The sequence below is a fragment of the Tamandua tetradactyla genome, chromosome 6, assembly GCF_023851605.1.
Source record: "Tamandua tetradactyla isolate mTamTet1 chromosome 6, mTamTet1.pri, whole genome shotgun sequence".
NCBI classification, from domain to species: domain Eukaryota; kingdom Metazoa; phylum Chordata; class Mammalia; order Pilosa; family Myrmecophagidae; genus Tamandua; species Tamandua tetradactyla.
The window spans coordinates 89,169,506-89,197,066 of record NC_135332.1 but is presented as its reverse complement, the minus strand read 5'-3'; the positions used below and the strand labels follow the sequence as shown (position 1 = coordinate 89,197,066).

Here is a 27,561-nt window from a genome sequence, read left to right as displayed (position 1 = left end):
TTGTTTAAAGTGAATACCACTTTTTTTTTTGAAGTCTTCAACTATTATTGTAGAGGTATCTATTACTTCCTTATGTTTAGCCAATGTTTGCTTCATGTATTTTGGACTTTATGATTAGGTGCCTATATGTTCATAATTGTTATATTGTCTTGGTATTGAGACTTGTATGAATTTATACTTTCTTTCTTTGGCTCTTGTACCAGATTTTGACTTAAGTTCTACATTGTCTGAAGCTAGTATAGCCACCAGAGCTCTGTTGGGTAATTATTTCCATGGAAAACATTTTTCCTCATCCTCTTACTTTCAAATGATTTATGTCTTTTGCTTGAAAGCATGGCTCTTCTAAACAACGTAGAGTTCAATTAGCCTTTTTTCCCCCCCATTATGTCAAGCTTTGCTTTTCATTGGAAATTTTAGTCTATTTACATTTAAAGTAATCACTGATAAGACAGAATTTAATTCAGCCATTTCTTTTTGCCTTTGCTACTTGTGATTCTTTTCTTTTTTGTCTTTCATTTCCACCAGTGAAGCCCTATTTTGTGTATTATTGGTCATTTGTAGTGAAACAGCTTGATCATCTTCAAATTTCCTTTCTATTTTTATTTTTTAGATGCTTTCATAGTAGTTACCATGAGGCTTATAATTAGAGTCCTAAATCTAAAAGAAATTAATTTGAAATGATATCATCTTAATTTCAATAGCATACCCAATCTCTTCTACTATACTCTTCTACTACTATAGTTATGTCGTTCGTATTTTTTGTATTAGGACCATAAATTTTAAGACTCTTACTATAACTGTATGGACTTGGACCTTGATGCCACCTGAAATGGAGGGAACAGACTGAGGCACCTGGATCCTCCTCTTAAGAGAAGGCCAGGCTTTTCCATTTTCTCCTCCTTTCTCCTGAGGATGTCCTACATGATGGATTCTACATGATGGTGCATGTGTGTTATGTCTGCGCAATTCACAGACATGACTTAAGTTGAAAGAACCAGATTTACAGACATGGTAATTACCATGCAAGGTTTCGTCACACTCTCAGGCAAATTCAGAAGAATTGGGATATCTTACATCTTTCATATGTTTTATATAAGATATATGTATGTATGTATTTACACACAGTTAATAACATTAAAAAAAATTATTCTGAAGTTGAATCATGGATACATCATGGCATTGCTTAGAAAAGGTGCAATGGTGGTTTTCTGGGGGTTACATGTACCAAAGCATGAGGTTGGCCCCTGAGCACTCCCTGGTGGTCATAAGGGCCTCCTGCAGCCCAGTATCTTCCTGTGCCTTTCAGGGGAGTTCTGTGTGTGATCACACTGTCTTCCCTTCACTGTGTGTCCTGCATGGTAATACTCGGCCATGTCCTAGGATCCCAGGCTGCTCAGCTTCCAATAAACTTTATTCTTAGATGTGTTCTTGCTTATTCTGAGTTGAGACTTAAGAGTTGGATTACAGTATGTGCTTCCATTACTCCATATTTCACTGAACCACTCCAGCCCCTTTCCTGGAGCCTGGCAGATCCAGCTCACAGCATAGCTGATTAAAGAGAACTCAGAGAAAGTGGTGATGAGGGGCAGGGTCTGTGAGGGCTTCACCAAGCCAGGCCCAGACTCCTGCTGCTGCACTTGGGAAAGGACACCTGAGGATAAAGAGACTGACAGTGAGTCATGTGCTCAGATGCATCAGCCCCATTTCCCTCATGTCTGAATCTCTGAGGCACTTACATCGGGGAGCAGCCACAAAAAAGAAAGAAAGAAAGAAAGAAATGAAGAAGAGACACAAATCTTCTGTGTTCTTGTGGATGAGATCCATGATTCCCAGGAAATATTTTCCAGATTCAAGAGCAACCTGAATTTAAATAAATGTGTGCCATGGTTTCATATGTTTGCCCAGGTGGAAATTTGCATTGGGGAGATGACTTTGCATGTAAAATGGAAGGAGGTGAGGTGAAGTCCTTGTCTTAGAGGCACTCTGGGAGGAGGGTGGTAGCTGAGACCCAGGAGACCATAGTCCTTTCCCTGAGGTGCCCCCTCACCATCAGGAGGGCTAAAGGTACATCACTGTGCTCCTGCTGAACCGTGGTTATTTTTATTCATCTGCCTTTCCAATTTATTTTGGGGTTTACTTTGAGAAATGAACTCTCTGATGAAGAACAATTGCTTTCCAGTTTGTTCACATTTTTCCTTGTTTTCAGGGTGGGCATGATGGTATTGCAAGTCTTTATAAGCTGTTTCTCAACCTGGAAATCTGATACAGCCTCTTTGTAAAACAGTTTGGCATGTTCTTAAAATGTTAATCACTGAATTATACGCTTTCCTATCTGCCTAAAAGAACTGATAGCATATGTCAGTCAAAATGTAGCACACATATACTCAGAGCAGCATTAATTATAGTAATAAATAAAAGTGGAAATAACTGAATGTCCATTGCTAAATGGACGAAAATGCATGATATATTCATATGATTGAATATTATGCGGTGATAAAAAGGGAATTGAGTTCTGATATATGCTACACCATCATGGACCTTGAAAACATTTTGCTAAATAAAAGAAGGCATTCACTACAGAATATATATGATTCCTTTTATGTGAAATGTTCAGAGTCATATCTTTAGAAGAAGGTAAATTATGGCTGTGAGAGGCTGAAGGTAGTAAGAAATGGAGAGTGAGAGACCATGGGTTTTCTTTTATGGGCTGTTAAAAAGTTCTAAAATTAGCTTGCAGTAATGCTTTCATAATTTTGTGACTATACTAACAAATAACTGAAATGTGTAGTTTAAAATTGTGGACATTATGGGATGCCAAATATATTTCAGTGGAGCTATAAAAATATGAAACTTGACCTTTTATGCACCTCAAGAGGAAGTTTCCCTGAGACACTAACATAATTTTTAATACTAACAATTTTTAACATGCTTAAAGTAAATGGAAAGATCCACAGATGTTTACGTAGCAAGGAAAACCCAAGACTCGACAGATAGTGCCATTTGCACTTATTCCTGAGCTTGGTCTCCTGTGCTCTGCGCCTGAAATCTGACCCCTAAAGGAGAATGCTCTTGGCTGCCCTGGAGGGGAAGCTTGTATCTGGCTCATGTATACTGTCTTCCCTTCACTATGTCTCCTGCACAGCAATACATGACCTTGTTTTTGGCCATCTTCAGCAAGAACCGATTCTTGGATGTGTCTCTGAAGATGGGGATTCTGCTCTGGAAGGGTTGGGGTACTTTCTACCACTGGCATTGATGCACCCTCCATGGCTCATGGCTGCAATTGTTGGACTGTTATTCCATCATCTGAGTAAATATTTCTTTTCTATGAGAAATGGCTGTGGTTTGTAGATAAATACTTCTCTTGGCTTTTGTTCTTCTCATGTATTCCTAAAGCTCAGGGGATGCATTTCATTTTATATTATCTCTGACAATTTCTCTACTACTATAATTATCATACAATACTTTTTAGGTTCTGTTTTAATCTCACAGTCATGCCGTTTATATTAGGAAAACAAAACTGATAAATATGGAATATAAAGCCCTTTCCTCCAGATTCTCTGAGTTTTGAGTGTCAATCTCTGACCAGTCATAAAAATAACTGACATTAGTGGAAAAATTTATCTAGACACTTAGGACCAAAACATTTTATTTTTCTGGATTCAATGGCTCTAAATGGTTCTAAAATAACATTTTCTGAGGTATTAAAAGTATTTTAGACCAGGCTTTTTGTTTTGATCCTTCCTATGGAATGATCTCTTAATTTAAGAACTTTGGAGAGGCTGAGACAAAAAGAATTTTCCATTTGAATTAGGCATGCCCTTATACTTTCTATTTCCTCTAATATCTACTAGATAATGAAACAGATGTTTTTTAACTGTAGGTTTATATATGGGTAATTGCCAAACAATAAAACATGCATATTTATAGTGTAGAGCCATAGTCAGGAGAACGAGCATGTCCACACCCACTAAAGCTACCCATGCTCTGATGCAAACTTCCTCTCCCCACCTAAAATCAAGTAACCACAGTGTTGATACCCATCCATCAGAACGGAATTCTTTTACAGAGTTTTATGTAAATGGTCTCACTCATTGTGCTCATATTTTTTCCTGTGTTCAGCATTTGTAGAGTCTTTTTCCATCCTCTTGCAACCTTGAAAGTCCCAACCAAGTGAAATTTAGCTTTTTATTTTGTTGTCTTTCAGGAGAAACTTCCCCATGTTCATTCCTCTTTAACATCTGGATTAAATCACCCCGGAAAAACAAATATTCATTGATTTTAATGCCAAGTAGTATTTCAATATATCCTGTTCTAGTTTGCTAGCTGCTGGAATGCAACACACCAGAAACGGACTGGCTTTTAATAAAAGGGGATTTATTTTGTTGGTTCTTCAGAGGAAAGGCAGCTAACTTTCCACTGAGGTTCTTTCTTACGTGGAAGGCACAAGATAGTCTCTGCTGGTCTTCTCTCCAGGCCCCTGGGTTCCAACAACTTTCCCCGGGGTGACTTCTTTCTGCATCTCCAAAGGCCTGGGCTGAGGGGCTAGTGCTGAGATGAGGAATGCCGAGTTGCTTAGCTGTGCTACGTTGCAATCTCTCATTTAAGCACCAGCCAATTAAGTCAAACGTCACTCATTGCAGCAGACACGCCTCCCAGCTGACTGCAGATGTAATTGGCAACAGATGAGGTTCACCTACTTTTGGCTTATGTCCGCAGCAACAAGATTAGGTATGCTCACCTGGCCAAGTTGACAACTGAATCTAACTAACACAATCCATATACTTAATTATTTCTCCTTAACTTGTTGATTGAAATTTGTGTTGCTTCCAATTTCTGGATTTACAAAAAAAGATGCTTCTCAAAAAAAAAAAAAAAAAAAAGAAACAGATGCTTCTCAGCTTGTTGAATCGAAAAGTGAGAAAAATACTATACTTATTCTTTCCACAACAGCAAAAACAAAAGATCTGGGAAAATTGCAAATTTTCAAAATGTGTTCAACACATCACAGAATACAAGTCACAGATTAAAAACAAATTCTGAAATTTGGAGACAGAGAGGTACCTAAAAAAGAGAAATAGTAACTAAACCTAAGCCCAATAGGAGCTGGTGTCACCAGATGTCATATAGGTTTGTAAGAAGATTAAACTAGGATTTGTTACTAAATTTCTAAACTCTGATGAGATCAAGTTGCTAGGGTGAGTTTCACAGCTATCAGATGTCTACTGTCTTGCAAGATTTGCCTTCAGAATTAAGGGGAATTCATCAAAAAACAAAACAATACAACAATAACAAAAAATAACAAATCTCCCCCAAAGGCGCTTGGATGGAAGGACCACATCCATTGTAAAAATGTACACACAAGCACCTCCTATGCTCCACTACAGAGGATAAGAATTAATATGTATAGGGAAAGGGTGATGGTTTTGATCTGTATGTGCCCGAGAATAACATGTTCTTAGATTCAGTCCAGTCTTGTGAGTGTGAACCCATTGATTGTAAACCGTTTGCTGAGGTTTTTTCCATTAAGGTGTGGCCTATAGGGTGGATCTTAAACCTAATTCTGGAGACCTTCATAAGCAGAAAATAAACTCAGACACATATAGAGAAATCCTCAGAGGGAGCAGCCAGAGGTGAATATCTACACAACTCATAAGGGAAGGGAGAGGCCAGGAGACACACCATGTTCCTTGTCATTGCACAAGCTAAAGACTAAGGATTGCCAGCAGCCAGCTGCAAACACCACAGCCTTTGGGGAGAAAGCATTGCCTAAGTGATGACTTCCTTTAAACTTTCCTGGAGCCTGAAAACTTTTAGCAAATAAACTCCCACTGTTTAACATTATTCATTCTATGCCATTAGCTTGAGCAGTGAAGGGAACTAAAACAGAAAGTAAGCAAAACTATAGTGTCCTATGGGCTCTGGTGAGATCCTGGGTTGCGGACAGACCCCAACATGGAAACTCAGTCCAGAACCACTTCCCAGATCTTCAATAAGAAATTAAAGTTTATCCTGCAGGTGAAGGATTCCAAAATAGTAAGGTCAGGACAATGGTGGAAAGAAATGCACCTTGAGAGGCAAAAACAAAAAACAGAAAACCTGGAAGAAAAGAGAGTTTACTCCTGGAGGGAGCATAATTACTTTATAAGTCAAGCATTGACTCAGGAGTAGGAACAGGTCACTTGGATGTTATTCCAACAATCGCCCACAGTGCTCACGTCCCAGCCTCTCCCCAGGGAGCTGGGAATCATAAAGGCAAGGTGTCAGCTGTACCACAGGTGTGGTCGTGGTCAGGAAGGCTGTTCCTATCTTTGTGTTGGGTGTGATAGTTGCTCTTGGGCTGAACAACCAGGAACAGGAAATCTCCTTCCTTCAAATACAAGACAGAGAGACAAGAGAGCTCTTTCCCGTACACAGATGAAAGGCAGGGTGGAGGCAGCGGGAGGCATGCTCTGCTTCTCAAGATGTGCTGAAATTTGTTGTCCAAGCACACATCTGAGTAAGTCTCACCTCCCCGTGGAGAACGTCATATAAGCTCTGCCTTCAAGTCTGTGAAGGCAGACTTGACAGTATTATTAGGACTGACACAGTCCTAATACTGTGCCACAGGATGCTTGATATTATACTTATAGAAAAGTAATTGGTTCTTTTAGGGAAAATGATTATGCTAACAAATGACTGACATTCATAAATTAGTAAAAGAAAGGTCTAAATGAAATTTGTGTCATTAACAATGCATTTTTGTATAAAAATGTTAGACACTGTGATCCTTTTTATCTTTTATATCTATTAATAAATATTTTGAAATTTATGTGTGTCTGTTTAACAAGGATGGCATTAAATATATGGACTTTGCATAGAATCATAATTAATAAAGGTCTTAGAATATGTGCACGGACCAGTTCTTTAATGCCACGTGAGACAAGAGAACAAAGTGAGGCACGTGGATTAGGCACCTGTATCCAGGCCAAAATTTCCCCACTTCCTCCTCTTACATCCTGAAGACAAGGGCCTCTATATGTATTTTGAGTGAGCACTATTGCTCTGTATATTCTCAGAAAAGTGATTTTTTGTTGAGAGAAATAAACTTAGAGATGGGAAGCACTAGTTTTATTCACAGCAAATTCAGAAAGGGGAAAATTCCAAAATTCCATATAATTTCAAGTATTTTATGTTATATCATGTCCTATTATATTACATTATACCGTACATATATTCACACACACATTGGGGATGAAAATAAAAACATTCTGTGTATATATCATGCATGGCTTAGAAGATGGTAAAAGGAGAATCTCTGGAGTTTACATGTTTTCAAACAAGAAGAGTGAGCCTCACGTAAGAAATTCCTCTGCAGCCCCTCTCTGCACCTGCTCTCGAGGCTGAGCCCTAATCATACCCTGCAGACCACAAGCACCCTGTATGGCTCAGCTCTCTCCTGTGCCTTTCAGGGGAGTTTTGTGTCTGGGCACACCCTGACTTCCTACTGTTCTGGGTCTTGCACAGTAATAGGTGGTTGTGATCTCGGCTCCCAGGCTGCTCAGCTTTAAATACATTTCACTCATGCAGGTTATCCCTGCTGGTGTCAGGTCAGGACTAAAGAATTGGGTTATAGTTTGTGCTTCCACCACTGCTTATCTCACCAACCCACTCCAGCCCATTTCCTGGAGCTTGGCAGATCCAGCTCATGGCAAAGCTGGTTAAAGAGAATCAAGAGACAGTGCAAATAAGGTCAGTGTCTTCAAGAACTTCATCAGGCCGGGTCCTGACTCCTTCAGCTGCACCTAAGACAGGACACCTGAGGTCAGGAGAACCGCAGAGTCATGTATACAGATGCATCATCCCCGTTGCCTTCATGTTTGAATCCTGAGACACTCAGATCTGGGAGCTGCCCCCAGAAAGGGGAAGTACCACAAGGCTTTCATGTTCTGCTGGATGTTGTCCATGACTCTGACAAAATATTTTCCGGGCTTATGTGGAACTTGAATTTAAATAAATGTGTGTGATGGGTTTACAAAGGCAAAGCCCAGTGGGGATTTGCATTCAGAAGGTAGCTCTATGCATAAAATTAAAGGGGATGAGGGGAGTTCTTTGACTTTGTGGTACCCTGGGAGGAGGATGCTGGCTGAGCCCTGGGAAGAAGCAGTTCTCTCCTTGGGGTGCCCCCTCAGCAAGTCCAGGTTCCTCTACTTCCAGGCAGGAAAAGTGTTGAATAAGCAGGTGAGGGAACCACATGCAATCAAGATCGATGATGGCTTTGGCATTATAGTCATCCTTCTGCTGCTCCTGTGGAGTGTGTGTGTGTGTGTGTGTGTGTGTGTGTGTGTGCGTGTGAACGTGTGTGTGTGTGTGCGTGTGAGCGTGTGTGTGCGTGTGAGCGTGTGTATGTGTGCGTGTGAGTGTGTATGCGTGCGTGTGTGTGCGTGTGTGTATGTGCATGTGAGCGTGTGTGTGAGCGTGTGTATGTGTGCGTGTGAGCATGTGTGTGCATGTGAGCGTGTGTATGTGTGCATGTGAGCGTGTGTGTGCATGTGAGCATGTGAGCATGTGTGTGCGTGTGAGCATGTGTGTGTGTGTGCGTGTGAGCGTGTGTGTGTGTGTGTGAAACACAGTTCAAGGTTAGTTCTGAAAGTTCCTGATTGTTTCTCAATGTCTGTGGAGGGGTGGGTATTTATAGCTCCCTTCTCACAATTTTGTTCTCATCCCAATGCAGCAGTCACATTGAGTGGAGGTTCATAATAGGATGTCAGATCCCTCAGTAACATGACGGTTATTTGCATTACCAGTCCCTCTTAGGAAACAGATGGAAACGTTCTGTCCTCATTTCTCACTGCCATGAATGCATAATGAACACACGAACAACTGCTCCTATCCCTGATAAAGCATGCTGTGCAAATCGGGCAGTTCAACTTCTCTCTGTTTCACTGTTCTCACTTGTACATTCATCAATGTAGATATGCGTGTCTATAACCATCCCTTCCATTGTATGATATTGTGACCTGAACTTGAATGCAGTATATTGCAAACCATTCAGTTGTACTAAAGAATTGAATTGAAAAGGAAAAAGATACAGGGCAGTTATCACTAGCACTGCAAGAAGTTGTGGAAGTAGTGATGAGAAACAAAGAGTAGTAGGTCTGGACATGAAGTCTTCAAATGTGATGTCAGTATTTTGGGAATTAGGACAATATCTGCAGCCAGTTGGCAAGTCATCCCCAGTCATGGAAGGGGAGTGGCAGAGGGACACAGCTGCCTTGGGTAAGCCAGGATGTCACACTAGATTCATTAGGGCTGGAGTATAATTGTTGTGTTGTCATATCAAGGAGCATGAGGTAATGAACTGCATGGTTTTCTTAGGAAACTTGGGGCAGGACAGCATATTTTCCTTGAAGAATTAGACTAGAATTTTACTAATGTCTTTAATGAAATGTAAAGATTGTTAATATTGGAACTGGTTTCTAGAATTACAAGTAAATGTTGTCTATACTGAAGGATTATGAAGAACAGCGCTGGCTTCAGGAGGAAAAGGCTCAGGGCATTGAGTGGAAGTAGGGATAGAAAGATGACCCTGGGAGTATGTGCTGACTCAGGGGGTCACCATGAAAATAGTTCTTGGCTATGGAGTTGTGAGTAAACGATGCTACACATCGACTTAGGCCCTCTAATGGAGACCCACCAGCTCAGAGCATGCCCTCACTATTGATTCAACTCATGCACTCCACGGGGAAGTCAGTGAAAATTAAACATCCGGAGACCCCTGGCAGAGGGAGATAGGAGCAGTGACATCATGTTCTTGGAGACAGGAATCATATTTCACCCAAGATGTCCCAGCAAAGGTATATAATGCATACCTCAGTTTCACTTTCCCCTCTTTCCAAAAGAGAATAGAGACACACCAAGAATTGGGTGAGCCAGCCCAATGTCCCTCTAGATCAGATCAGTTCCATTTAACATTCCAGGGGTAGTTATTTGTTTCTATGCTAGTCCCTGGGTAGCTGTGGACAACTTTCCTTTTTGCTCTGGCACTAACATGCTCCTGTTGTAAAAGGGGAGGGAATGGTAATGATGAATGTCCCTTGATTCTAGATATCCACAGTTCCTTGGCTGACCCCACACTGCATCCTGTCCAAACTGAGCATTGCCTGACCCTCAGCCTGATCAGCTTCCTTTTTTCCCCACATCTCTGCCCCACTTACCATCTAAAAGTTTTGTCTTTTGTGGCTATGTAGTACTCTGATCTGGAGAAATTGGAAAGGGAGAAGAAATCAGAATCAGAAAAAGAAGAACAAAGTGGGAAGACTAACATTTCCCTATTTTAAAGATTATTATAAATTGTGTAGTTAGATTTAGGTGTCAACTTGGCTAGGTGAAGGTGCCTAGTTCCATTGCTGTGGACTTGAGCCAATGGCATGTGAACCTCATCTGTTGCTAATTACATCTGTAGTTGGCTAGGAGGCATGCCTGCTGCAATGAATGATGTTTGATTTAATTGGCTGGATTCTTAAATGAGAGAGCTCAAAGTAGCACAGCCAAGCAGCTCAGCATACCTCATCTCAGCACTTGCAGCTCAGCCCAAGCCTTTGGAGATGCAGAAAGAAATCATCCTGGGGAAAGTTGTTGGAACCCAGAGGTCTGGAGAGAAGGCCAGCAGAGATCACCCTGTACCTTCCCACGTAAGAGAGAACCTCAGTTGAAAGTTAGCTGCCTTTCCTCTGACGAACTAACAAAATAAATCCCCTTTTATTAAAAGCCAACCCATTTCTGGTGTGTTGCATTCCGGCAGCTAGCAAACTAGAACATAAATCCACTGTCGTCAAAATAATGTGGTACTCCACTCTCACCAGTGAGCCTGGGAGAAGCATGACTGCTCTCTTCCTGAGCTGAAGCAGCCTCCTCAGCTGCAGAAATCCCTCTCCCTAAACTATCAAAACTATGTCCATGGAATAGCAACAGGAAATATCAAGTTATTTTTGTTTTGTTTAATTTTTCTTCAGTAGGTTTTTCCATACCCAAATATTTGACATCTTAAATCTTTGGCATTGTGAATGATGAAAGGCTCCATTGATATTCCTTTTGTCAATGGAGGAATTGACTTTAAACTCCGTGGCACAGGCAGCCAAAAGTGACTGACAAGGAGGGCAAGATGATGGCATGGTGAGGTGTGGAATTTAATTGGCCTCCAGAGCAGTTAGTAAATAGCCAGGAATGGTACAGAATAACTTCTGGGGTAACATCAGTGACCAGACACACAGTATATACCAGTCTAGACCAGGTGGAATGGCTGAAATTCTTCACAAAACTGTAATTCCCCAAGTCATATAGACCAGCATTGCTTCCCCACAGGCACAGCAGGCTGGTGCTCTGAAGGGAAAGGAAATAGACTTTACTAGCAGGATGGGTTTATCTCCAAAAGCTCCAACTGCAGAATTGATGAACAAATTCTGATTACAGAAAACAGGACCCTAGCACAGATAAACTTGAAATAAGCACCAAAGACTAGGAGTTTTTCCCCCAGAAAAGAGATGGGGCAGGGCTGATGGGAAAAAAGGGGGGGGGGGGCTTTTTGCGTTGGACAGCACAAAATACTGGAAAAGGACTGGATTCAAGGAAAGGGGACACATAGAACCTGGAGATACATAGAGCTAGGAACCAATTCAAACTCTTGATTGACAAACCCGAGGAATGGGGGTGCAACTCTGAAAAGACTTTTTGCTTTTTTTTTTTTAACTTTTAAAAAAACTTTTTATTGTACAGTATAACAAATATACGAAGCAAAGAAATGAAAAAGCAATAGTTTTCAAAGCACTCTTCAGCAAGTAGTTACAGAACAGATCCCAGAGTTTGTCATGGGCTACTATATGATCCTCTCAGATTTTTCTTTTCTTTCTAGCTGCTCCAGAATATAGGAGGCTAGAAGGCTTAAATATTTTTTTATCATCACAATTGACTTTTCCCCTTCTTTTTCTATGAAAAATAACAAATATACAAAAAAGTAATAAATTTCAGAGCACAACACCACAATTAGTTGTAGAACATATTTCAAAGTTTGATATGGGTTACAAGTTCACAATTTTAGGTTTTTACTTCTAGCTTCTCTAAGATACTGGAGATGAAAAGAGATATCAATTTAATGATTCAGCATTCATATTCATTTGTTAAATCTTATCTTCACTATATAATGCCACCATCACCTTTGATCTTTCCCATCCCACTTTAGGGGTGTTGGGGCTATGGCCATTCTAACTTTTTCATGTTGGAAGGGCTGTCACTAATATGGGGTAAGGAGATGGAACTATCTGATGCTCTGGAGAGGCTTGTCCCTCCAGGTTTCATGACTTATCTGCACCAGGGACCCATATGGAGGTTGTAGGTTTCTGGAAAGTTACTCTAGTGTATGGAACCCTTGAGGAATCTTATATGTTGCACTAGGTGTTCTTTAGATTGCCTGGAGTGGTCCTGGTTGGGGGTTGGCAGGTTATGATAGGTAGGAATGTCTAACTGAAGCTTGTGTAAGAGCAACATCCAGAGTAGCCTCTGAACTCTATTTGAATTCTCTCTGCCACTGATACTTTTTGTTACACTTCTTTTCCCCCATTTGGTCAGGATGGAATTGTTTATCCCATGGTGTCAGGACCAGATTCATCCCTGAGAGTCATCTCCCATGTCACCAGGGAGACTTTCAACCCTGGATGTCAAGTCTCACATAGGGGGGAGGGCAATGATTTCATTTGCAGAGTTGGGCTCAGAGAGAGTGACGCCACATCTGAACAACAAAAGAGGTCCTCTGAGAGTAACTCTTAAGCATGCCTATAGGTAGTTTAAGTTGCTCCACTACCTACACAAGCTTCACAGGAGTAAGCCTCAGGATTGAGGGCTTGACCTATTGATTTGGGTGTCCTTAAAGTTTGACCCAGTATCAGGGGATTCCCTGATGGTAAGGTTTAATAGTTCCATATTCCTCCTTCTGTCCTTCAAGGGACTTTGCCCCCCGTGTTTCAATTGCTCAAATGAGCTATACAGATAGGTTGAGTTAAATTGTGTGCTACAGAAAATTTCAGTTCCAGCCCAAATAAACCTTTCTTCCTTTGGTTTCAAAGAGTATGTGCAGCTCTAAAATATAGATAATGTCTTCCTTACCCTGTAAGGAAGGGTAAAGTAGTTCTGAATTACTTTAACCCCAACTTGATTGGCTTCATTCTTATCTCTAAATTTCAGCCTCTCAAAACCCGGAAATAATAATAACCACTCTGGACGTAATGTGTCTTCTCTAAAAGCTTACAATCTAGGCCCTTGCTTTCTTATAAGCATTTTCTAAATGTGACCATTCTATTGTTGTTCTTTTATTTCTGGCTTATTTTGCCTCACTTTTTAACAGCTTATTAAATAGAATTCCAAGGACTCTAAGACTCCACCACTGCTCCAGGCAAAGGCAGAACTAAAGCTTGTCTGAGAAACAAAAAAACTAGTAAGGTGAAAGGGGTTAATTTCCTAAACAGAGCATCTTCCCCAAGAAAAGGTGGAGCAGAGCAAGTGGAATTTCTCCTTTCAGTAATTGAGGCCCAAGGAGCTGGAAAACAGAAGCAATCAAACAGAAGCAAGCATTCTTCTACCTCAGTTCTGTCTCAACCATGCCACTGGCATGGAGAGACTGCTAAAATTAAAGGTACCATATCACGTTAAGCTGGTGGGAAGCCACAGGCAGACAAGCACCATGTGCTGGGCAGAATAAGAAAAGCACAGAGTTTAGAGGCTTCATAGAAAAGTCTGACAACCTGTTGGGCCTCAACCTCAGGGAAAACTGATGCTGGCCAATTTCCTCCTGAAACATGGGCCTGTCTGATCTGGGAAAATCTGACTGGAGTCTATAATATCTGAGGAGATCCTCCTCCTCCAAAAAAAGCCTCCATATAGGCAGGGCAAGAAACAGAAAAAAAAAAAACTGGAAAATTCTGATCAGTTAGACAGAACCTCTGCTAGATGTCTAGAATAAGTTGAACTGAATGCCAAATAATAGATACAGAACAAAATCAGCCAGCAAGAAAACCCCCTAGGTAACAGAGTGAAACAACCTCCAGAATAAATTAATAAAGAAGTCAAATGCCTAGACACCAGCAAAAAATAATGAGTCATACTAGGAAAATCGAAGATATGCTCCAAACAAAGGAAAAAAAAACAACACTTCAAATGAGATATAAGAGTTGAAACAACTAATTCAGATTGTTCAAACAGATATGCAAAATCACATCAAAAATCAAATCAATGAGTTGAAGGAGGGTATAAAGAAAACATTGGGCAAACAAAAAGAAGAACATAGAAGTTTGAAAAACAAATCACAAAATGTAATGGAACGAAAGGCACAATAGAAGAGATGATAAAAGCAATGGGAACCTATAACAATTAATTTGAAGAGACAGAAGAAAAGATTAGTGAATTGTAGAACTGGGCATATGAAATCCAACACACAAAAGAAAATATAGGAAAAGGAATGGAAAAATATGAACAGAGTCTCAGAGAATTGAATGACATCATGAAGTGCATGAATATATGAATTGTGGATGTCCAAGAATGAGAAGAGAAGGGAAAAGGAAGAGAAATAACAATGGAGGAAATAATTACAGAAAATTTCCCATCTCTTATGAATGACATAAAATTTCAGATCCAAGAAGTGCAGCGTACCACAAACAAAATAGATTCAAATGAACATACTCCAAGACACTTACCAATCAGATTGTCAAATGCAAAAGACAAAGAGAAAAATTTTAAAGTAGCAAGAGAAAAGCAATCTATCATATACAATGGAAGCTAAATAAGACTATGTGTGGATTTGTCAGTAGGAACCATGGAGGTGAGAAGGTAATAGTATGATATATTTAAAATTCTAAAAGAGAAAAACTACCAACCAAGATTTTTATACCCAGAAAAACTATCCATCCAAAATGAGGGGCAGATTAAAACATTTTCAGACAAATAATCACCAAGAGAATTTTTGACTAAGAGACCAGCTTCAGAAAAAAAACACTAAATAGAATGCTATGGGCAAATAAGAAAAGGCAAGGAAGAGAGCTCTGGAGAAGAGTGTAGAAATGAAGACTATCAGCAAAGATAAAAAGAGGAAAAAATAGATGACATATAAAACCAAATGGACAAAATGGTAGAAGAAAGTACTGCTTTATAGTAATAATATTAAATGTTAATGGATAAAGCTCCACAATTAAAAGATAGAGACTGGCAGACTTTTTTAGAAAATGGGACCCATCTATATGCTGCCTAATAGAAGATTCACTTTAGATCCAAGGACAAAAATAGATTGGAAGTGACAGGCTGGGAAAAGATATTTCATGGAAACAACAATCAGGAAAGAGCAGGAGTAGTTATATTAATATTTGACAAATTAGACTTTAAATGCAAAGCAATTAAAAGAGACAAAGAATGACACTATGTATTAATAAAGGAACTATTCAACCAGAAGACATAAAAATCATAAATATTTATCCAAAATATGAGACAAACACTGACAATACTGAAGGGAGAAGTAGACACCTCTACCATAATAGTTGGAGACTTCAATTCCCTGCTTTCATCAATGGATAGAACATCCAGACAGAGGATCAATAAGGAAACAAAGATTTTGAATAATATGATAAATAAATTAGACTTAACAGACATTTACAGACCATTATATCCACAACAGCAAGATACACATTTTTCTCAAGGGTTCATAGATCATTCTCAAGGATAAACCATATTCTGTGTCACAAAGCATGTCTCAATAAATTTAGAAAGATTGAAATTATACTAAACACTTTCCTAGATCATAATAGAATGAAATTGAAAATCAATAACAAGCAGAGGGCCAGAAATTCACAAATATATGAAAGCTAAACAACACACTCTTAAACAAGCCGCAGGTCAAGGAAGAAATTACAAGAAAAATCAGTAAATATCTCAAGGTAAATGAAGATGAAAACACAACATATGAAAATATATGGGATACAGTAAATGCAGTGCTGTGAGTAAAATTTATTGCCCTAATGTCCATATTAAAGAAGAAGAAAGAGTAAAAATCAAGGAATTAACTGCTCACTTGGAAGAACTAGAGAAAGGACAGCAAATCAACCTCAAAGCAAACAAAAGGAAAGAAATAACAAAGATTAGAGTTGAAATAAATGAGATTGAGAATATGAAAACAATTGAGAAAGTCAACAAAACCAGAAGTTAATTCTTTAAGAGACCCAACAAAAATTGATGGTCCTTAGCTAGGTTGACAGGAAAAAAAGGAAAGAGAATGCAAATAAATAAAATCAGAAATGGAAGAGGAGACATAGCAATTGACCCCACAGAAGTAATGGAGGTAATGAGGGGATACTATGAGCAACAATATGCTAATAAGCTAGACAATCTATATGAAATGGACAACTTCCTAGAAAGGCATGAACAACCAACATTGACTCGAGGAGAAATAAACAACCTCATCAAGCCAATTACAAGGAAATAGATTGAAATCAGTTATCAGGAAGCTCCCAAAGAAGAAAAGTCCAGGACCACAGGGCTTCACATGTGAACTCTGCCAAGCATTCAAGAAAGATTTTAGTACGAATCCTGCTCACACTTTTCAAAAAAATTGAAGAAAAGGGAAGCCACCTAACTCATTCTATGAAACCCAAATCACCCTCATACCAAAGCCAGACAAAGATACTAGAAGAAAAGAAAATTACAGACCAACATCTCTAATGAATACAGATTAAAAAATCCTTAACAAAATACTTGGAAATCATATCCAGGAGCACATTAAAAGAATTATATACCATGACCAAGTGGGATTTCTTCCAGGCATTCAAGGCTGGTTCAACATAAGAAAATCAGTTAATGTAATAAACAATCTCAGTAAATCAAGTAATAAAACCACACAATCACCTCAATTGATGCCGAAAATGCAGTTGAGAAAATTCAGCATCCTTTCTTGATGAAAACACTTCTAGGATAAGAATAGAAGGGAACTTCCTCAACATGATTAAGGGAATATATGGAAAACCCAAGGCTGGCATCATCCTTAATGGGGAAAAAAATGAAAGCTTTCCCTCTAAGATCAGGAACAAGACAAGAATGCCCCACTGTCACCATTGCTATTCAAAATTGTGCTGGAAGTTCTACCCAGAGCAATTAGAAAAGAAAAAGAAATAAAAGACATCCAAATTGGAAACGAAGAAGTAAAACTCTCACAGTTTGCAGATGACATGATACTATATGTTGAATATGCTGGGAAATCTACAGCAAAGCTACTAGAGCTAATAAATGAGTATAGCAAATTGGCAGGGCACAGTACTAATGCCCCCAAATCATCAGTGTTTCTATACACCAGTAATTGAGGAAGAAATCAAGAAAAAATCCATTTTCAGTAGCAACCAAAAAATGATACTTTGGTTGCTAAATTTAACTAAGGATACAATAGATATATACCCAAAAATCTATACAAAACTGTTAAAAGAAGTCATGGAAGACCAAAATAAAATGAAAGGGCATACCATTTTCATGGATTGGAGGACTAAATATAGTTAACATGTCAATTCTATCTAAATTGCTTTATAGATTCAAGGCAATACCAATTAAGAGCCCAACAATTTACCTTCCAGAAGTAGAAAAACCAGTAAGCAAATTTATTTGGAAGGGCAGGGTATCTGAATAGCCATAAATATCTTGAGAAAGAAAAATGAACTGGGAGGTCTCACACTGACTTTAAGCATATTATATAGCTACAGTGGTCAAAACAGCATGATACTGGCATAAAGATAGCTATATTGACCAATGGAATTGGAATGAGTGTTCAGAAATCGTCTCATCTATGGATAATTGATCTTTGATAAGGTGGTCAACCCAACTTACCTTGGACACAGTAGTCTCTTCCATAAATGGTGTTTGGAGAACTGGATCTCTCTATGCAAAAGAATGAAGCATGCTATACAAAATTTACACTATCACACGCTATACAAAAATTAACTCAAAATGGATCAAAGACCTAAACATTAGACCTAAGATCATAAAACTTTTAGAAAAAAATGTAGGGAAATAGCTTATAAATTTGTAATAGGAAGTAGTTTCCTAGATCTTACCTCCAAAGCACGAGCATAGAGAAAAGAAATAGATAAATGGGATCTTCTCAAAATTAAACATTTTTGTGCATCAAAGAATTTTGTAAGGAAAGTGAAAAGGCAACCTGCACAATGGGAGACAATATTTGGAAACCACATATCAGATAAGGGTTTAGTATTCAAAAGATGTAAAGAGATTCTTCAACTCATCAACAAAAAGACAAACAACCCAATTGAAAAATAAGCAAAAGACATGAACAGACAATTCTCAGAAGAAGAAATACAAATGGCTAAAATGTACATGAAAAGATGATCAACTTCACTGCCTATTGGAGAAATATAAATCAAATCCACAATGAAATACACCTCACATCCACTAAAATGGCCATTATCAAGAAAAAGCAGAAAATGACAAGTACAAGAGAGGATGTGGAGAAAAAGGCACACTTATCCACTATCGGTGGGAATATAAAATGTTCAACCACTCTGGGAGGCAGTTTTGCAGTTCCTCAGGAAGCTAAATATAGAATTGCCGTATCATCCAGCAATCCCATTACTAGGTATACATTCAGAGGAACCGAAGACAAGGAAACAAATGGACATTTGCACAATGAAGTTTATAGCAGCATTATTTGTGATTGCCAAAAGAGGGAAACAGGCAAATGTCTCTCAACGAATGAGTGGTTAAAGAAGCTGTGGTATAGACATACAATGGAATCCTATGCTGCTGTAAGACTGAATAAAGTCATGAAACATGTGACAATGTGGATGAACCTTGGGGACATTATGTTGAGTACAATAGCCAAAAACAAAAGGACAAATACTGTATGGTCTCACTAATATGAACTGACATTAATGAATGAACTTTGAGAGATAAAGTTAAGAGCACAGGTTAACAGGAGATAGAAAGAGGATTGAGATTGGGCATTTTGTGCTGAAGGAATACAGATTGTGCAACAGGACTGACTGTAAAAGTTCAGAATCAGATACAGGAGGCTAGGCGTGGGTGTCTGTATGATCCTGCAACACCGTTGCTCAGTCTATACGTGGAGAAACCGAGTGTGGGGACACCAATGGACTGGTGTTTATGGTGACAGTGTTTATGATTCACAATGGATAGAGGTGGCTTAAGGGTACAACAACTGAGGGAAGAAAGAGGGAACTGTGGTATATACATACAACGGACTACTGAGTGGCTGCAAGAGCGAATGAAGTGAGACACGCAACTAGGTGAATGAACCTTAAGGACTGCATATTGAATGAAATGTCAGAAGTGAAAAGAAAAATATTATCATGCTTCACTCACGTGGATGAACTATAATGTTAAAACTCAGTGACTTGAAGTTGAGAGCATGAATTATCTGTTTGGGTCCTATTGTAAAGGGTCCTATATTGTAAGGTCTTACAGCAGCCACATATATTCAGGAGTTGTCACTACTATTTCTAAATTCTGAGATAGTGAGATCTTTGTATTTAACCTGTCATTCCTACCCAAACTCCAGGTATTTATGTAAAACCTGAAACTCAGAGTTAGAGCTCTGAAGCTATGAAAGTCAGCACCACCCCATGCAGGAACTGTTTAAAAAGTTGGAAAAAGGATCAGACATTGACTAGAAATATGATTTGAAGCTGATCTGGATAGGACTAAAGTCATCAGAATATAGGTTAATGATGATATCGTCCATATTTTAAAATTTCAACTTCTGTGTGAGACCAAAGGGACAGATGTTTATTTGGTGCAAAATTTATATTTTGGGCAGTGCATTACCTAATTTGACGTGCATGATCAGTTTAGTTGAACACCATAAGTACATGAAATTTTGAATAGGTTGTGAGGTCTTGTTGGTTTGTCCAGGTTAGGGTGATGCTTCAGTATATCCCAGAGTAATTTGAGCAGTGGATAAAGAAGTATTTTCAAAGTCCCCTTTGCAAAGACTGGGGTGCAAGGAAAAAATAGTCAACTTCCCCATTTGGAGAATTTCTAATATTCTCACAAGCACTGGGCAAAACTAAATCAATAGGCCAAGCTCTTGATCTTGGGGTTTGCCCCAATGAAACTTATTCCTGCAAAGGAGAAGCTAAACCTACTTATGATTATGCCTAAGAGTCACCCCCAGAGAACCTCTTTTGCTGCTCAGATGTGGACACCCTCTAAGCCAACTCAACAGATGACCTTACTGCCTTCCCCTCTACTTGGGACATGACTCCCAGAGGTGTAAATCTCTCTGCAAATGTGGGACAGGACTCCTGGGATAAGGTGGGACCAGCATCATGGGATTGAGAAAACCTTCTTGACCAAAAGGGGAAGAGAGAAATGAGACAAAATGAAGTTTCAGTGGCTGAAAGATTTCAAGCAGAGTCAAATGGTTATCCTGGAGGTTATTCTTATGCATTATATAGATATTCCTTTTTAGTTTATGGTGTATTGGAGTGGCTGGAAGAAGTACCTGAAATTGTTGAGCTGTGTTCCAGTAGCCTTGATTCTTTTTTTTATTATTATTCACCACCATGATCATTTTTAGAACATTTGCATCACTCCAGCAAAAGAAATAAAAAGGAGAAAACTGGGCCATGATGGCTCAGCAGGCAGAGTTCTCGCCTGCCATGCCGGAGACCCAGGTTCGCTTCCTGGTGCCTGCCCATGCTGAAAATAAAAAAAAGAAAGAAAAAATCATACATATCATACCCCTTACCTCTCCTTCTCATTCACCACTAGTATTTCAATCTACTCAATTTATTTTAACCTTTGTTTCCCCTGTTATTTGTTTAATTTTTATCCATATTTTTTACTCATCTGTCCATACCCTAGATAAAAGAAATATCAGACATAAGGTTTTTACAATCACACAGTAACATTGAAAAGCTATATCATTATACAATCATCTTCAAGAAACATGGTACTGGAACACAGCTCTACACTTTCAGGCACTATCCTCCAGCCACTCTAATACACTATAAACTGAAAAGAAGATATCTATATGATCCACAAGAATAGCCTCCAAGATAACCTCTCGATTTTGTTTGAAATCTCTTGGCCACAGACACTTTATTTTATCTCATTTCTCTCTTCCCCTTTTAGTTGAGAAGGTTTTCTCAATGCCTTGATTCCAGGTCTTGGCTCATCCCCAGATTTCTGTCCCATGTTGCCAGGGAGATTTACATCCCTGGGAGTTATGTCCCATGCAGTGGGGGGAGGGCAGTGAGTTCACTTGCTGTGTTGGCTTAGAGAGAAAGGCCACATCTGAGCAACTGAAGAGCTTCTCTGGGGGTGAATCTTAGGCCTAATTTTAAGTAAGCTTAGCCTATCCTTTACAGGAATAAGTTTCATGGGGGTGAACCCCAAGATCAAGGGCTCAACCAAATCAATATATTTGGTTGTCCCCACTGCTTTCAAGAATATCAGAAATTCTCCAAATGAGGAAGTTGAATATTTCCCCCTTTCTCCCCATTCCCCCAAGGGGACAGCCTTGATTCTTGAAGACAATTGTATAAAGATATAACATTCACAATGTGACTGCGTGATTGTGAAAATCTTGTGTCTGTTGCTCCTTTTATCCAAAGCTTGGACAGATGAGTAAACATTTATGGATAAATATAAATAAATAATAGGGGGGATAAGGGGTAAAATAAATTGGGTAGATTGAAATACTAGCATTCAATGAGGGGGGTATGGGATATATGAATTTTTTCTTTTTTCTTTTTATTTCTTTTTCTAGAGTGATGCAAATGTTCTAAAAATGATCTTGGTGTTGAATACACATCTCTGTGATGACATTGTGAACCACTGATTGTACACAATATATAGACCGTATGTGTGTGAAGTTTTGTCAATAAAAATATTTTCTAAAAATCCATGTAACCACATTACACAAACAGTAAATCCTAAGTTAACCTGTGGACTATAATTAATAGTACAATTATAAAAATGAACTTTCATCAATTTTAACAAATGTACTCACACCAATTAAAGGTGTTTATGATAGGATGGAAAGGGGGAATCTGTTCTTTTATGCTTTTGATTGCTTGGTAAGCTTATGACTTCTCAAATTAAAAAATGCTTCAGGCTCTACTCGTTATCCAATTCCTAAAACAATTCCACATTTTTACGTATCTATAATAGCAGCACCACACTCTCTGATACCAAACACTGTCTTAGTTTGCCAAAGCTGATAAAATAAATACCTCAAATTTGATTGGTTTAAATAGTGGAGATTTATAGTCTCAGGTTTGGAAGCTAGAATTCCAAAATCAAGATATCAAAGGACTTGCATTATCCTTGAAATTGTATCATGCTGTATCTTTATTACTAAAAGTTATCTTCATAATTGATTTTAGAAATGCAAGAAATCAAGTACTATTTTGTCTTTTTGACAGCAATAGTGTGACAACAAGGAAAAACCAGGTTATCCTGAAGGCATCACTAATACAATGAAGAGAGAGACTCCTATTCATACGGAAGCCCATGGATGGAAGCTCCTTCTGTCTATCCTCACACCATTCTCAGAATCCGTCAAGAGGCAGGAGTGAGGTGAGTAGTTGAGTGCTCTTGACTGATAAGTGGTCCCATAAAATTGGCATTTTTTAGTAAACAATGAGAAATCAACTGATGCCCATATTAAGAATTATTGAAATTAATTATGAATTACATCAACAAAGGATTATTTAAGCACATATTGGAATAACTAGTTTATAATAATGTCAAATATAGAATGCCACAAATGAGGGTTCTTGGGGGAATGATAAGAAAGGGGAAAATATTCATATTGAACAAATGGTTCAGTGGTAGAATGCTTGCCTTCCATGCAGGAGACCTGGGTTCAATTCCCGGACTATGCACCTTAAAAAAAAAAAAAAGGGCAGTGCAACGGTGGCTCAGTGACAGAATTTTTACCTGCCATACAGGTGAAATCCAGGTTTGATTCCTGGAGCCTGCCCATGCCAAAAAAAGAAAAGCCAAAAACAATAGTGCCTAGGTTTGTGTATCTATGTAAATAGAGAAAGATTAGCATTTAGATCCCACAATAATATAGTTGTAGGTGTTAATACAAGTGTGGAATGATACAACAACACAGTATTACAATGCAAATTTGTTATGAATTATAATTTCTGAGTGAATATAAATATACCTTTTGGATTGTTTCACCAGGTATCATTTTTAAATGTCTTATTTTCAAAAGCGCTACAATATGAGGAATAGAAAATAAAGTAACATAAACTACAAGGCTTAAAGACTCAAGAGACCTTAAGCAAAACACAGAATTTTCCTGCTGAGACTAAAAGGATAACATCTAAACCCAACAGGAAGACCTTCTCTTGGCTCTCCCTACACCTAAGGGTCTATTCTTAGTGTCTGTTTCCAGGTACAGGCTCTAAACTCTGTGCAGACCAAGTATCCCCCTGAAGGGGCGGTTTGTGTCTGGGCCCACACTACTTTCCCATCCCTGTGACCTGCACAGTAAATCATGGCCGTGTTCTCAGAAATCATGGAGCTCAGGTACCAGGGAAAACTGGTTCTTGGATATTTCTCTGGAGATGATGCTTCAACTCTTGAGACATGGGTATTGTATCACCGTTGGCACGTATCTCCCAATTCCAGTCCAGACCCATCCCCCAGGTTGCCCTGTCCATTCTCAACAAGAGCCACTGTTGATGGAGTAACTGAAGACAGAGCAATTTGAGGGAGAATATCTGGGACAGCTTCATTATAGACTCAATTGAATGCAAATTTTTCACATTTCAGTCAAATCCATAAGAAGGAGACAAAACCCAAAACCAAACCAAGCAACAACAAAAAGTATAAACTATACCATGTACACTTAGTAAGATTTAAAAACAGTCTGTACTGTACTTGAACCATGGATACATCATGGTATTGCTTAGGAAAGAACAGGTAGAGGGCCTCTTGGGATTAGAGGTGGTTAGACAGGAAGAGGAAACCTGAAACAATGGCAGACCCTCTCTACACTAGCCTCTGGGGTTCTCCCAGAGCTCAGTGGCTTCAGAACTCATCCAGCTACCCAACCCTCCCCACGGGCACACTACAGGGGAGTTTTATGTCTGGGCTCACCCTGATTGTTTCTCTCATATAGTAATACCTGGCTATGTTCTCAGCTCTCAGGCAGCTCAGCTTTAAATAAACTTACTCTTGGTGTCCCTGATGATGCTGAGTCAGGACTGAAGAGTTGGATTATACTTTGTGTTCTACCACTAACTGTCTTGCCAATGCACTCCAGCCCGTTTCTTGGAGCCAGGAGCATCAAGTCCAGATGATATTTAAAGAGAATCCACAGGCCAGGAAAGTGAGGACAGGGTCTATCGAGGGCTTCATGAGGCTTCATCCAGATTCCTGCAGCTGTACCAGGGACAGGACACCTGAAGCAAATGAGAACAGAGAGTCATATGCTCAGATGAATTGTCCTCATTACCTTCATGTCTGAACCCCTGAGACACTTACACCTGGGCTTTGCTACCAGAAAGAGGAGCAACCACAGGGTTTCATGTTCTTGTGGATGATGCCCATGAGACCCAGAGATGCAGGAGAAACCTGAATGTAAGTACATCTGTGCTGTGGTTTCATCTGTTGGCCATGTGGCAACTTGCATTTGGGACACAACAAACATAATTTACATAATGTAAATTGGAAAGGGATGAGGGAACTTCCTTGTCTTCGTGGTACCCTGGGAGGAGAATTCTGGCTGAGCTCTGGGAGAACACAGTCCTTTCTCTTGGGTGCCCCCTCACCAAGCCCAGGTTCTGCTATTTCTAAGCCAGAAAATGTGTTGAATGTGCTTATCAGGGAGGCAGATGCAGCCAAGGATAAAGAATGGCTTTGGGAATATGCTCGATGTATATATATACATATATATATTTCCTGACAATGTTGGTTCTGACAGTTTCTGCTTGATTTTCAATGTCTGTGGAGGGTCGTGCATTTGAAGCTCCCTCCTCAGTATTTTGTTGGTGTCACTCTGCAGTAGTCATCTAACATGTGAATTTATAGCAGGTCATCAGGACTCTTAGGTTTTATTTCTGCAGTTCCTTGTGCTATCTTTCTCTCTCAGGAACCAGAGGGAACCTGGATGAGTCATCATCTCTGACCACCATGAATGAATAGGGAACACATGAACTGCTCCTGTCCCTGATAGCTCACACATTTGCAAACTAAGCAGGTGAATCCCCCTCAGTCTCAGTTTCTTCACCTGGTTTGTTGGCAATTTAGATCCATTTACCTCTAAATATCTCTCTCCATCTTATGCTATCATAAACAGACTTTGATGATAGCATCCTGAAACCTGGCTATTCAATACTATTAGTGAAGTGAATTAAGGACTAAAGAAGACACAGGGCGCATATCACCAGCACAGGGAGATCTGTGTGGGCAGTGATGGGGTGAACAGAGCTCAATCTGGACACTGAAGTCACCAACTTTGATGGCATGACTTGGGAATTAAGAGAAAATCAGGTGGCTGTTTCTAAGTCATTCCACAGTCATGGAATTCTGGGAAACATGGTGCTTACAGAGAAGTGGAGTCACAGGAGTGTATATCTGCATAAAGAAAGCCAGGAATGCACACCAGAATCCATGCGGATGTAGGATAAACATTTTGTTGTCATGTTGAGGAACAATGAGGAAATATACCCAACCACTTTCTTCTGAAGCTTGGGGGATTAGAACATCCTTTCCTTGGAGGAACCTGGACAATAATCTGAGTAAAGTCATAAAACACAGAGAATGATTGTGAATCTTCATATGCTATGTAGAGATGTATATTGATATATCTATTAATATCAACATTGAAAATCTGCGTTAGTGGTTGTGATGGAATAATCTTATTTTTTGCTAGATAATGGTAATTAATAAGTGCCTTAAAGTGAGACAGGTATTTCATCCTTGATCCCACACATGACCAAAAGAAAAAACTGAGCCACATACAAGTTGCACCTAACTTGAAACAAGTTATTTCGAGGTTCCTGCTCCTTCCCTGTTCCCCTGAGACCATGAGGCTTGACATGATGGTGGGTGGGGGGCTATTTTGGCTTGACATTCTCAGGAAAGTGACTTAATCCTAGTAACTTGAGATAATTAATCTCAGACACATGATAAATACATTTTCCCACACTATCAGGCAAATTCAGAAGAGACAAAAATTTCACAATTTTCATATACTTTTTTACACACTCAGGGAATAACGACAAAAATATGCTCTGAGTATGAATTTTAGATACATCATACCATGGTCATCTCATCTCGTCTCATCGTCTCGCTTAGAAATTATGACCTTGAAGCATGTTACAAACTAGCAATTCAAAATATTAATTAATTGAATTAAAAACACACAAGATACAGGAAAGACATCACCAGCACTTGAAGAAGATATGGAGGCAGTGATGAGAAGTAAACAGTAAGAGAGCTTTACATTAAAGTCTCCAGTTTTGATAGCAGGATTTGGGAATTAAGAGCAAGATATGGGACTGGTGCCAAGTCATCACAGTCATTGAAGGCCAGGGGAGAGTGTGGTAAGGTAGAGGGGGAGTAAGGGAGGGGAATCATTGCCTAGGGAAAGGCACAGACTCACATTACACATGATAGGATGGAAGGATACATATTTTGTGTTGTCTTGAGGAGCATGAGGTAATGTACTCTATTAATTCGTTCTGAAGCTTGGGCCAGGAGACCGTAATTTCCTTGGAGGAATTGGACAAATTCTGAATAATGTCTTGAAGAATGTAAGACAATTCTTTATCTTGGAAGTTGTTTCCAGAGCTACAAATAAATGCTGTTGAGGGTGGAAGAGCATGGAGTACACATATTGGCTTGGGGTGGAGGAAGTACAGAGCACTGTGAGAGGTTAGAGGACTGGAGAGATGACATACTGGGTTAGGAGAGCATGATGAGGACAGACCTCGGGCTGTGGCAGGGTGAGTAATCAATGCTACCTATAGAGTTAAGGCCTGTTAGGGAGAACTATCAGCTGAGATTATGGTCTCACCATTGAATTAAATCACCTCCACCGGCAAGTCAGGGCTAACAACAGATCTAGAAATTCTTGGTAGAGGGACGGAGAAACAGTGATCTCACCAGAAATCAAGAAACATGGGTCTGTCCTTGGAGACAGGAATTGTGTTTTCACCTAAGATGTCCTGGAAAATGAAACTCCATGGGGACAGGCCTCTTCAAGATGAACCAGGAAGGTGCGGATTCTTCAGTATATTATGCATACCTCACTTCCCTTTCCCCTCAATCAGATTGAGAAATGAGACACGTATGGGCCATGTCCAGTGACCATGTCCTTGAGCCTGCCCCATGTCCGTCCAACTCAGTGCCATTTACTTCAGCACCCCAGGGTTTGTCTATTTGACCAATGGTTCATTGTCCCTCAGGGGTACTGAGGTCACCAGAGATTTCCTAGAAGTGACTAGGGTAGAATGAATTGTTGAGTTGTGCTTCAGGCTTTACGTCCTTTTTGTTCTACCA

General features: G+C 39.4%; 1 long non-coding RNA gene across 3 annotated transcripts in view; it reads left to right on the top strand.

Annotated features, from left to right (window-relative positions):
* Window positions 1-27,561, top strand: part of LOC143688603 (uncharacterized) — a 63,288-nt gene that overhangs the window by 14,284 nt on the left and 21,443 nt on the right. For 2 of the 3 annotated variants that reach the window (XR_013178165.1, XR_013178164.1), the window contains exon 2: window positions 22,461-22,614. This is a non-coding gene — a long non-coding RNA (uncharacterized LOC143688603). Of the gene's footprint in view, window positions 1-22,460; window positions 22,615-23,232; window positions 23,310-27,561 lie in introns of those variants that run through there. The other variant, XR_013178166.1, reaches the window with a different exon arrangement.